The sequence below is a fragment of the Erinaceus europaeus genome, chromosome 13, assembly GCF_950295315.1.
Source record: "Erinaceus europaeus chromosome 13, mEriEur2.1, whole genome shotgun sequence".
Taxonomy (NCBI): Eukaryota; Metazoa; Chordata; class Mammalia; order Eulipotyphla; family Erinaceidae; genus Erinaceus; species Erinaceus europaeus.
In genome coordinates this window covers 94,145,594-94,157,046 of record NC_080174.1, presented here as the reverse complement: position 1 = coordinate 94,157,046, position 11,453 = coordinate 94,145,594, and the positions used below count along the sequence as shown (strand labels likewise).

The 11,453-nt window shown below is 38.7% G+C and overlaps 1 long non-coding RNA gene across 1 annotated transcript; it reads right to left on the bottom strand.

The window, feature by feature from the left end:
• Nucleotides 1-3,746: 3,746 nt before the first annotated feature.
• LOC132542448 (uncharacterized) lies at nt 3,747-5,944 on the bottom strand. Its single transcript, XR_009553461.1, has 2 exons — nt 5,817-5,944; nt 3,747-3,873 (listed from the first exon to the last, which is right to left on the bottom strand). It is a non-coding gene; the product is annotated as an uncharacterized LOC132542448 (long non-coding RNA).
• Between the last annotated feature and the right edge of the window lie 5,509 nt (nt 5,945-11,453).

Here is an 11,453-nt window from a genome sequence, read left to right as displayed (position 1 = left end):
AACAGGAGTGAGTAAAGAATTTGAAAAAATTGTAATCAGAAATGCAGGAACAACAAATGAGAATATGGAAGAAATTCTAATTATCTCATGGTTATTAGAGAACTGAAAGCTGAAATCTCTGAGCAAAGAAGGCAACTAGCTGAACAAGCTAAAACAGTATCAGAGCAGGGCAACAAAAAAGATGAACTCCAGAAAGCAGTAGAGGGCAGAGAGAATAGAATCTATGAGGCTGAAGACAGAATTAGCAAGATTGAGGATGAATTAGAGACAACTAAAAAAGAAGTAAGAGATCTCAAAAAGAGATTAAGAGATGCTGAAAAAAACAACAGAGTCCTATGGGATGACTTCAAAAGAAACAATATACGCATTATTGGCTTACCAGAGGAAGAAAGAGAAGGAGAGGAAGAAAGCATTCTCCAGGCCATAATAGCTGAAAATTTCTCTAGTCTAGACAACACCAAAGACATAAAGATTCAAGAAGCCCAGAGGGTCCCAAACAGAATTAACCCAGACCTAAAGACACCAAGACATGTCATACTTAGAATGGAAAGGAATAAGGATAAAGAAAGGATCCTCAAGGCTACAAGAGAAAAACAAAGAGTCACCTACAAAGGAAAACCCATAAGATTAGCAGCAGACTTCTCCATACAAACACTACGGGCCAGAAGAGAATGGCAAGATATCTATCGACTGCTCAATGAGAAAGGCTTTCAGCCAAGAATACTATATCCTGCTAGATTGTCATTCAGACTAGAAGGAAGCATCAAAACCTTCTCAGACAAGCAACAGTTGAAGGAAGCAACCATCACCAAGCCTGCCCTGAAAGAAGTTCTGAAAGGTCTCCTATAAACAATCAGACCACTCCAAATAGGGCATATATCAAAACACTCTAAAACTCAACAAGAATGGCGTTAAAATATCTTCAATCTTTGATATCAATAAATGTCAATGACCTGAATTCACCTATTAAAAGACACAGAGTAGGAAGATGGATCAGAAAACACAACCCAACAATATGCTTTCTACAGGAAACTCACCTAACTCAACAAGACAAACACAGACTTAAAGTGAAAGGATGGAAAACTATCACACAAGCCAATGGCCCACAAAAAAAGGGCAGGAACAGCTATTCTCATATCTGACATGATAGACTTTAAAATAGATAAGATTAAAAAAGATAGGAATGGACACTACTTAATGCTCAGAGGATCAGTCAATCAAGAGGATTAACAATTGAACTGCCCCTGCGGCTACAGACAGACTATGACCCACATAGTCAACGACTGCCACCTCTCCAGATTCAAAGGAGCTCTCGAAACTTTACATCAGGCTCAACCTAATGCTGTTGACTGGCTACGGAAGAAGGACAAACGCTAGAAGAAGAAGAATATCTATGCACCCAATGAGAAGCCATCTAAATACATCAAACTTCTACTGAAAGAGCTACAGCAATATATTAACAGTAACACAATCATAGTAGGGGACTTCAGCACCCCACTATCTCAACTTGACAGATCATCCAGGAAGAAAATCAGTAAAGACATAATGGAGCTAAATGAACAGATAGATAAACTAGAACTATTGGACATTTTCAGAGTCATTCTTCCCAAGAAACTGGAATACACATTTTACTCAAATCCACATGGATCATTCTCATGGACAGACCATATGTTAGGCCACAAAGACAGCATCAGCCAATTCAAGAGCACTGAAATCATCCCAAGCATCTTCTCAGACCACAGTGGAATTAAACTAACACTTAACAATCAACAAAAGATTAGTAACAGTCCAAAAATGTGGAAGCTCAACAGTACACTTCTTAACAACTTCTGAGTCAAAGAGGAAATCAAGGAAGAAATCAAAATGTTTCGAGAGTTCAATGAAAATGAAGACACAAGCTATCAAAATATTTGGGACACAGCTAAAGCAGTCCTAAGAGGGAAGTTCATAGCTATACAAGCACACATTAGGAAACAAGAAAAGGCACAAATAAACAGCCTGATTGCACATCTTAAAGACCTAGAAGAAGAACAACAAAGGAATCCTAAAGCAACCAGAAGGACAGAAATCACTAAAGTTAGGGCAGAAAAAAATAACATTGAAAATAGGAAAACCATACAAAAGATCAATGAAAGTAAATGTTGGTTCTTCGAAAGAGTAAACAAAATCGACAAACCTTTAGCCAGACTCACAAAACAAAAAAGGGAGAAGACCCAAATAAATCGGATAGTAAATGAAAGAGGAGATATCACAACAGACACCGCAGAAATTCAACATATCATGCGAGGCTTCTATGAACAACTATATGCCACCAAGCTAGAGAACCTGGAAGAAATGAATGATTTCCAAGATACCTACCAACTTCCAAAACTAAGTAAAGAGGAAGTGGATAACATGAACAGGCCCATCACAGCTAATAAAATTGAAACAGTGATCAAAAATCTTCCCAAAAATAAAAGTCCTGGACCAGATGGTTTTACAAATGAATTCTACAAAACTTTCAAAGAAGAATACCTCTACTTTTAAAAGTCTTCCAGAAGATTGAAGACACTGGAATACTCCCTGCCAGCTTCTATGAAGCCAACATCACCCTGATACCAAAAGCAGACAGGGACACAACCAAAAAAGAAAACTACAGACCAATATCTCTGATGAACATAGATGCTAAAATACTGAACAAAATTCTAGCCAACCGGATACAACAGTATATCAAAAAGATTGTTCATCATGACCAAGTGGGGTTTATCCCAGGCATGCAAGGTTGGTTTAATATACGTAAATCAATCAATGTGATCCACCACATCAACAAAAGCAAGACCAAAAACCACATGGTCATATCAATAGATGCAGAGAAAGCCTCTGACAAAATACAACATCCCTTTATGATCAAAACACGACAAAAAATGGGAATAGATGGAAAATTCCTGAAGATAGTGGAATCTATATATAGCAAACCTACAGCCAACATCATACTCAATGGTGAAAAACTGGAAGCATTTCCACTCAGATCAGGTACTAGACAGGGCTGCCCACTATCACCATTACTATTCAACATAGTGTTGGAAGTTCTTGCCATAGCAATCAGGCAGGAGCAAGGAATTAAAGGTATACAGATTGGAAGAGAAGAAGTCAAACTCTCCTTATTTGCAGATGACATGATAGTATACATGGAAAAACCTAAGGAATCCAGCAAGAAGCTTTTGGAAATCATCAGGCAATACAGTAATGTGTCAGGCTATAAAATTAACATCCAAAAGTCAGTGGCATTCCTCTATGCAAACACTAAGTTAGAGGAAATTGAAATCCAGAAATCAGTTCCTTTTTCTATAGCAACAAAAACAATAAAATATCTAGGAGTAAACCTAACCAAAGAAGTGAAAGACTTGTATACTGAAAATTATGAGTCACTACAAAAAAAAAAAAAAAAGAAATTATAAAAATCGGGGTAGAGGGTAGATAGCATAATGGTTATGCAAACAGACTCTCATGCCTGAGGCTACAAAGTCTCAGGTTCAATCCCCCGCACCACCATAAGCCAGAGGTGAACAGTGCTCTGGTAAAAAAAAAAGAAAAAGAAAAAATTAATTAATTAATTAATACAAAAAGAAATTATACAAATCGATTGAACTTTTCATCCATCATGAGTCACAATCAAACCTTGTTCACTGAATAGTATCTCCGTCTCTACAACAGTGAACAAAAAGTAATTTGTCTTCTAGTTGAAAAATTAAGGCTATTATAGTTACCTATTGAAAGAAAGTTCCTCAAGTTTTCACACATCACATCTCTGTAGAGTTTCTTCTCTGAAGGATTCAATAGTGCCCACTCCTCTGGAGTGAATATCACAGTTACATCTTCATAGGTCACTGAGCCCTAAAATAGTGCAATGTGCTCATGTGAGAAAATGCGAGCGACAGCAGATTTGTCATTCAGTCTCTACTTTAGGAAGCCTGTGAATGATTGTCTCATCTACAAACATGCCTTTGATGACATGAAAACCAAATATTTCTTAATCATGCTTTAGAAGTTGGTACATTGATTGGGACATTGGACTCTCTTTCACGAGGCCCTGAGTACAGAGAGATAACCCTATACTCACTATTCCCCATCTATAGTTTTGTAATTAGTAAATGATATTACCTTTGTGGCTGTGTGAGAATACAACTCATAGGGTGCTCATGCTGCCATATAAAAGGACCTAGATTCAATATCCTAGTTCTCACATGCACGAAGGTAAGGCACTCTTCACAAGTGCTGAGCAGTTTTGGATATTGTCTTCCTTATTTATAATATAAAGTTTATATAGGGGAAGAGAATTTGATAGGAAGAGTGAAGTAGAAAGTAAATGGTATTGAACCTATAGCTCCTGGGGACTTATAGTAGTCTGCTGTGTCTTCTTAGTACCTTCAGTTCTTCTCATTAAAAGAAAATAAAGATTAATTTCATTTATCATACATGAATAATAATTTCAAATGACACACACAACTGAGATAGAGGGAGTCACTTCACAGGCGATGAAGCAGGTCTGCAGGTGTCTATCTTTCCCCCTCTCTGTCTTCCCCTCTTCTCTCCATTTCTGTCCGATGCAACAATGAGAATATCAATAACAACAGCAACAATTAAAAACAAGGGCAACAAAGGGGAAAATAAATATAATAAAATTTTTTTAAAAAATAACAAATAACTACAACAACAAAAGAATAAGGGCAACAAAAGGGAATAAATATTTTTTAAAAAGATCACAATCACTGACTGTCAGATACAAGTATACGATAACAATAATTTTTTTTTTAAATGAGTAATTCTGGTTCATTTCCCTTTGGAAGTTTACTGATTTTTATAATACCTTAGACAAAGGTTATGGAAAGCACACATGGAAACTAAGCAGAATTCTGCTAGGTCTCTGCTATCCCAGGACAGACATCTTTCTCAGTAGGAATACTGAATTAATGTTATTAATTTTATCTGCAAAAATTAAAACATTTTCAACAGTCCTACACCACTAATCAACATAAGAATTATTCATCCCACATAGAATGCTGCATAGAGGGAAAAAAGGAGGCTAGGTGGTCAAGTGGTGGCACAGTTGGTTATGTGTTCACTTTTTAGTGTGCCAAGACCCATTTCAAGCCCCCTGGCCCCATCGACAGAAGGAAAGCTTCTTGAAATATGAAGCAGGGCTGCAGGTTTCTATCTCTCTTCCTTTCTATCTCCCCTGCCCCATCTATTTCTCTCTGCCTCAATCCTATATTAAATAAATAAGTATTTTAAAAATCTACTTTAAAAAAGAGAGAAATTGAAGACTCTGGATATAAGGAAGTATGTATTCTAATGAACCTCATTTGTGCATGACTCCACTATTCCTGGTGAAATAATTTTATTTATTTTCTCTAGATAGAAGATTAGAAAGAAAAAAGGAAAGACACCAGTGGAACACTCATGAAGTTTCCCCTCCCTTTCATGTCTATCTGTGTTGTCAGGGTTTGAAACTCAATATTTGCATATGACAAATTTGCACTTACAACATGAGTTATGTCTCGGTATTCAAAAATTATTTCACAGGGTCTTTCTGGGGTCCTACCAAGTAGAGACCACAAATGATCACCTGAGAGATCCCGGATGGGTTCAACACCCATCTCACCGACAGCTGTAGAGGGAAGTCTCACAATTGTATGGGCTTCACCCAGCCCCCTTTTCTTGTATATATTTATATCTATAACATATATATCTATACCTATATCTATATATAACATGACATTCTCGACAAATTATTCCAGAGGAAAAAGAAAGACTCTGATGTGGGGCAAGTCACTTACCCAAGAAACTGCCATCTCTTCCTCTTTCCCTGAATGTCTTTCAGGCCAGAAAATGGAAGATCAATCACAGCAATAGCTTGAGACTCTGTTTAAATCTAGCAGCACAGCCTCTTCACTGGACAGTATGGCCCCTAGGTGGAAGATACTGTAGTGAATAAAATCTACAATACTCTAGCTGTTCAGTGTAAACAGAAGAGATAATGGAAACATTTAGTGAGTTATCCTGCCTATTAGGACCATGACGAAGCCCACAAATTCGACTGACATCTCTTTCCAACCCTTTAAATTTTTCTTCAGCAAAAGCATCCACAAAAATCGAGTAAAAGGGCAGTCGGGCGGTAGTGCAGCATGTGAAGCACACATGGCGCAAAGCTCAGAGACCAGTCTAAGGAGAGATTAAGGCACCCATAGTATACTTAGTAGTTAAGAGTTATGACAAGCAAATCAGAGTTAGATTTGCATGTTGTAATGCACTAGAAAATATTTTAGGTATAGGATAAATACGTAAGATATTCCTTAAGTTTTTATGTATGAAGAGAATTGCTAAAGCAATTCCATGTGGCCTAACCAAAGTAAATATACTTGATATTAAATGACCACCCACAGAACCTAGCTTGACCAATCAGTACCCAATTAAGGGAGGAATGGAAGAAATTAGTGAAACAATTAAGATAATGCTAAAGGAAGGAATTATAGAACCTACTCAGAGTTCAGAAGCCCAACGTTAAATGGAGGATGACAGTGGACTATAGAAGAGTTCACGAAAGAACAGGAAAGATGCCAGGACAGTTACCAGATGTAGAAGATATATTTCTAAGAATTAGGAAGGCCTCACCTAAATGGCTAGCCACCATAGACCTAACTGACATGTTCTTTGCCATACCTTTAGCACCAGAATCTAGAGAGATTATAAAATTCTCATGGCAGGGAAAGCAGTATCAGTTTACTCGAGTCCCACAAGGGTACAGAAATAGTCCTATCATTGCACATAATACCCTCAGATGGAGCTTAAGAGACTAGCAAAGGGATGTGAAAGTTTTTCTTATGTAGATGATCTTTTAATTATAGGGCAGAATAAGGACACTGTGACACAGGCTCTGGATGTCTCTGTTAAACAACTCAGACAACAGGGACGGACTATTAATCAGGATAAGGTCCAAGGCCCTGCTGAAAGTGTGAAGTTCTTCTTTCTTTCTTTCTTTCTTTCTTTCTTTCTTTTTTCCCCTTTTGTTGCCCTTGTTGTTCATTATCATTGTAGTTATTACTACTGTTGTTGTCATTGTTGTTGGATAGGACAGAGAGAAATGTACAGAGGAGGGGAAGACAGAGAGGAAGAGAGAAAGACAGACACCTACAGACCTGCTTCACTGCTTATGAAGCAACTCCCCTGCAGGTGGGGAGACCCCGGATACTTACGCAGGTCCTTGCGCTTCATGCCATGCACACTTAACCCACTGTGTTACCGCCCGACTCCCAAAAGTGTAAAGTTCTTAGGAGTACATTGGTCAACCACAGGACCTTAAATTCCTGAGGCTGCAAGACAAAATTAAGGCCCTACCAACACCACAGAATAAGTCTCAAACCCAGCTAGCTATAGTAGGTACATTCATGTATTGAAGGAACCATATACCATACATACAAATGATGCTTAAATCTTTGTATGATATAACTAAGAAAACTGAAGATTTTTAACAGGGAGAACCACAAGAGGCCTTTGGTATAGTGAAGAAGTGGATTATAGAATATAGGGAGCTCACTTATATTAAGGAAGGTCAAACAGTAGTCACTGATGTACTCTATAAACCCAGTCGGGGAAACTGGAATATATTTGTGAGGGAACAGAGCAGGTTCACTCCCATAGAATTTTATTATAAAAGATTCCCAATATGAGTAGTCCTTCTCCATGGGAAACATGTGAGAAGAAGTCCAGAAACTCCCAGTGGAAATCCCCATGCACATCCCAAGGTCTACGATCACGGTCATAAAGAACCAAATTGTGGCCCGGAGCAAAATGCAGTCCTTCTCCTCGGGAAAAATGGGCGAGGGAATCCAGAAAGTGCAAGGAGAAATCTCAGTGCATATCCCAAGCTCTATGATTAGGGACACAAGAAACCAAAGTTCCCGGTCAGGGAAACAAATTGTGGCCCAGAGCAAAATGTTCCAGAGACAGAGTAACTGTCTCATGATGAAACAGTAGAGGCTTTGGCAAACCTCTTCATAAGTAGAAGAGAAGACCATAGTGCATAGGTAGGCAAAGTCTTCACTTATCTGGGAGTTGCGCAGGTCCAGTCTCACGTTGTAGGCGCCATTATGTTGTTTTCACCAGGCTGGCTTCATGGGCGGGTAACAGATGACCCGGGACTCATGGTTGAGCTATAGGCAGTATCTCTTTATTCATGCAGGACGCAGCACAATCTCAGCGGAGCTAAGCTAAACTAAACTACTACAAACAATCTTGTCCTTATAAATATACTAGCCCAGTAGGGTGGGAACAGTATGCCACGCAGACAGGGTGGAGACAAAAGTGGTGAAAATCAGGGTATGACAAGGAGAGGGGGCAGAGCAGGCAAGAATTCTATCACTGAACCACCAATGCCCTGGAGGGAGGGTGGTGCTTGTTAACAGCGGTTATGTAAATAGAATGAAGTGGTTATGTAAATAGAATAGTGTTAAGCAGGGGGGATTAAACCAAATGAAACAGAAGGGGTTTTTAAAAGCATACAAACACCTCCCCTCCCCAGAAACAGGTACCAATTGGACGATGGGGACCTAGGCTATACTCCCCCTCTCTGGTTAATGCCTAGTTCACTGATGGTTCCTCTACCACCCAAAATAATATGGTAAGATGGGAAGCCGAGGTGTAGTGGCCATCCAATAACATGATCATGATTGATAAAGGAACATCCCACTCCACACAACATGCAGAAGTTATAGCAGCTCTTTCAGCTGCCAGACAGTCCTTGAAGGAGAGAAAGGATTTACATTTGTTCTCTGACTCATGGTGTGTAGTGAAAGAGATAGCCTTATGGTCAGGAAAATGGGAACATACAGATTGGAAAATCAATGGAAAGGCGATTTGGAGTAAGGAAGCATGGAAGGAGCTACACCAGATTGGGAGAGACATCAAAATTCAGGTATACCATGTAGATGCTCATAAGAAAGATGAATCTTTACAAACTAAATATAATAATGAGGTTGATAAATTAGCAGCTCTTATAGGAAAAATAGACAGGGGATGGAGAGTGACAGAAAACACAGGAACAAAATTAAAGTTAAAAAGGGACTCCCAGATTAGACCCATCACACTAGAGGAAATCTTAGAAGTTTATGAGTTTTTACGGCATCCTGGGACTCATGGAAAACACAAGTGGTTTAAAGAAAGGAATGCCAAAGTCACTTGGCACACAGTAAAGGAAGCTACCAGGTCCTGTAAGAATTGTCCAAATGAACAAAGTAGATTTTCTCATAGATACCCAAGGCAGACTGCAATAAAATTACATTTTACCCATACTGTACAAATAGGTTTTATAGGACCCCTAAACAGTACAGGGAAAGATATGCATGTACAATAGTGGATGTATGTACAGGTCTAGGATTAGCAAGAAGTGGCAATAGTCCCTCCCAAAATCTGGCTATTTTTACTTTATGCAATTGGATATCAGCATATATTATTCTCATTGTCATACAGTTAGTTCCTTGATGTCAAGGAAGCTACTTTACTGGAAACATGATCCAACAGTGGGCACAGAACTTAGGTATCATATGGGAATTCCATATGGCTTACAACCCAACAGCAGCAGGCTATGTAGAGAGATGGAATGGGCTCATTAAAGTTAAATTAATGAACAGTGATTATGAAAATCTTGAGGAAGCAATAGTAAAGGCATCTTCTGAGTTAAACAACAGGCCTAGACTCTATGGGGACTCCCCTATTTGAGAGGTAATCAGACAAGAACTTATTTTAGATTATGTGAACCTCTCAGACCAACAACTAATTAGACCAGACACTTGTCTCTACAGGGACAAGAAAACACAATCACTGGGAAAGGCTGAGATTGTGACAGAAGGTCAAAGGAAAGTACTATGATCCTAACATTAAACTAAGTTCTAATAATATGCTTAAATTGTTTAAGTGATTTTAAAATCATACTACAAAGATGATAATCATTCTATTGTTAAAAAGGCCTTTTAAAATTATATAAAGATATTTAAACAAATTCTAAGTCATTAGATTATCAATTTTAATATTTTTCCTGGCCTTGTGTATGTCCTGCTGGTCACAAGTAAAAGACTACAACCGTGACAAGCCTTAACATAAAGAACCAGTCTTTCATATGGTGAAAAGCTTTCTTAAAATAAAAAATCCCCTATATGTAATCCAATTTCAGTTTATGTGACTTAATGTTTTTATGTTTTTCCAAAGATAATAAAATCTCGGCTGATTCCAACAACAACAACAAAAAAAAGGTCAAGGGAACATCACTAGAATTACTAAGGACAAAGTTGACTTAAGGTTGGCCAAACTAGACCAAATATCATAAGAGGATGTGCACAAGGTACATCCTAGTGTTAGTTGTTATTCTCTGTGTTATTTACCTAGGAGGCCCTATTGTGCATGAGATTGCAGCTATTTGCCAGAGTATTTATAGTTGTAACCAGAGCGATATCACAAGGAACAAGAGACTAGGAGTCCTGCTAGCTAATTACACCATCTGCTGGACTGAGGCACACTTTTGCGAGGAGCAAAGACAGTGGCTGAAGGGATGTGGGGATTATTAGTGATGTGGGGATTATTAATTCTCGTCATTCTGCTGGGAAAAAGAAAAGTAATCTGTAGTGGGCCAGTGAGATACCTTAAACCCTCCATGCAGACCCTACCCCTCACAATGCCAGAGCTTACTACACCTATTGATACACACACCCCAAATATGACACTCGGTGCATTGTTAGTGACCACATTCTTGGCATCATCAACAGCACTCAGGCAGATGACACTACTATCAGCACCTACAGTACTGTCTCCAGTACAACCAGCACTCCTGCAAAACCCAAACCCACTACACCAGAATTGCCAACTACAGAGCCACTGAAGGCATGGACACCAAAGGAAGTGGACCCCGAGAGGAATCTCCCTCTCTATTGGACTGATGAGACCCTATATACTAATGTTGTTCCTATCATACAATCATTTTGGCAGAAATATTCATAGTTTCACATATGCCTGTAATCCAGGGTGTGATGAGTACAGAGCTAGGGTAGCACATTACCATCCTAATAAGATATATATGGTGGTAACTAGGGTCCATGCTCCCAGAGGGATAGAAAAAAAAAAAAGATATATATGGTGGTAACTAATGACTCAGTTAATACTAAGAGGTTTGAGAAAAATCCACTGAAATGTCATTTCTCAGAAGTGTGGACCCATAAGACAGATAACATGGCAATATACTCCACACACTGGAGGACACCAAGCTACATACATCAGATGGCATTTAAACTAACAGGGGATGTGTTTCAAGCAGTTTTCACTTTAATCCTTTTGACGGTGATGTCTATGAACATGACGCTATGAAGAGCATTCTTCTCCATGGCTGTTAAAAATACTTGGGACGATGACAACAGGATAACTTAGAATGG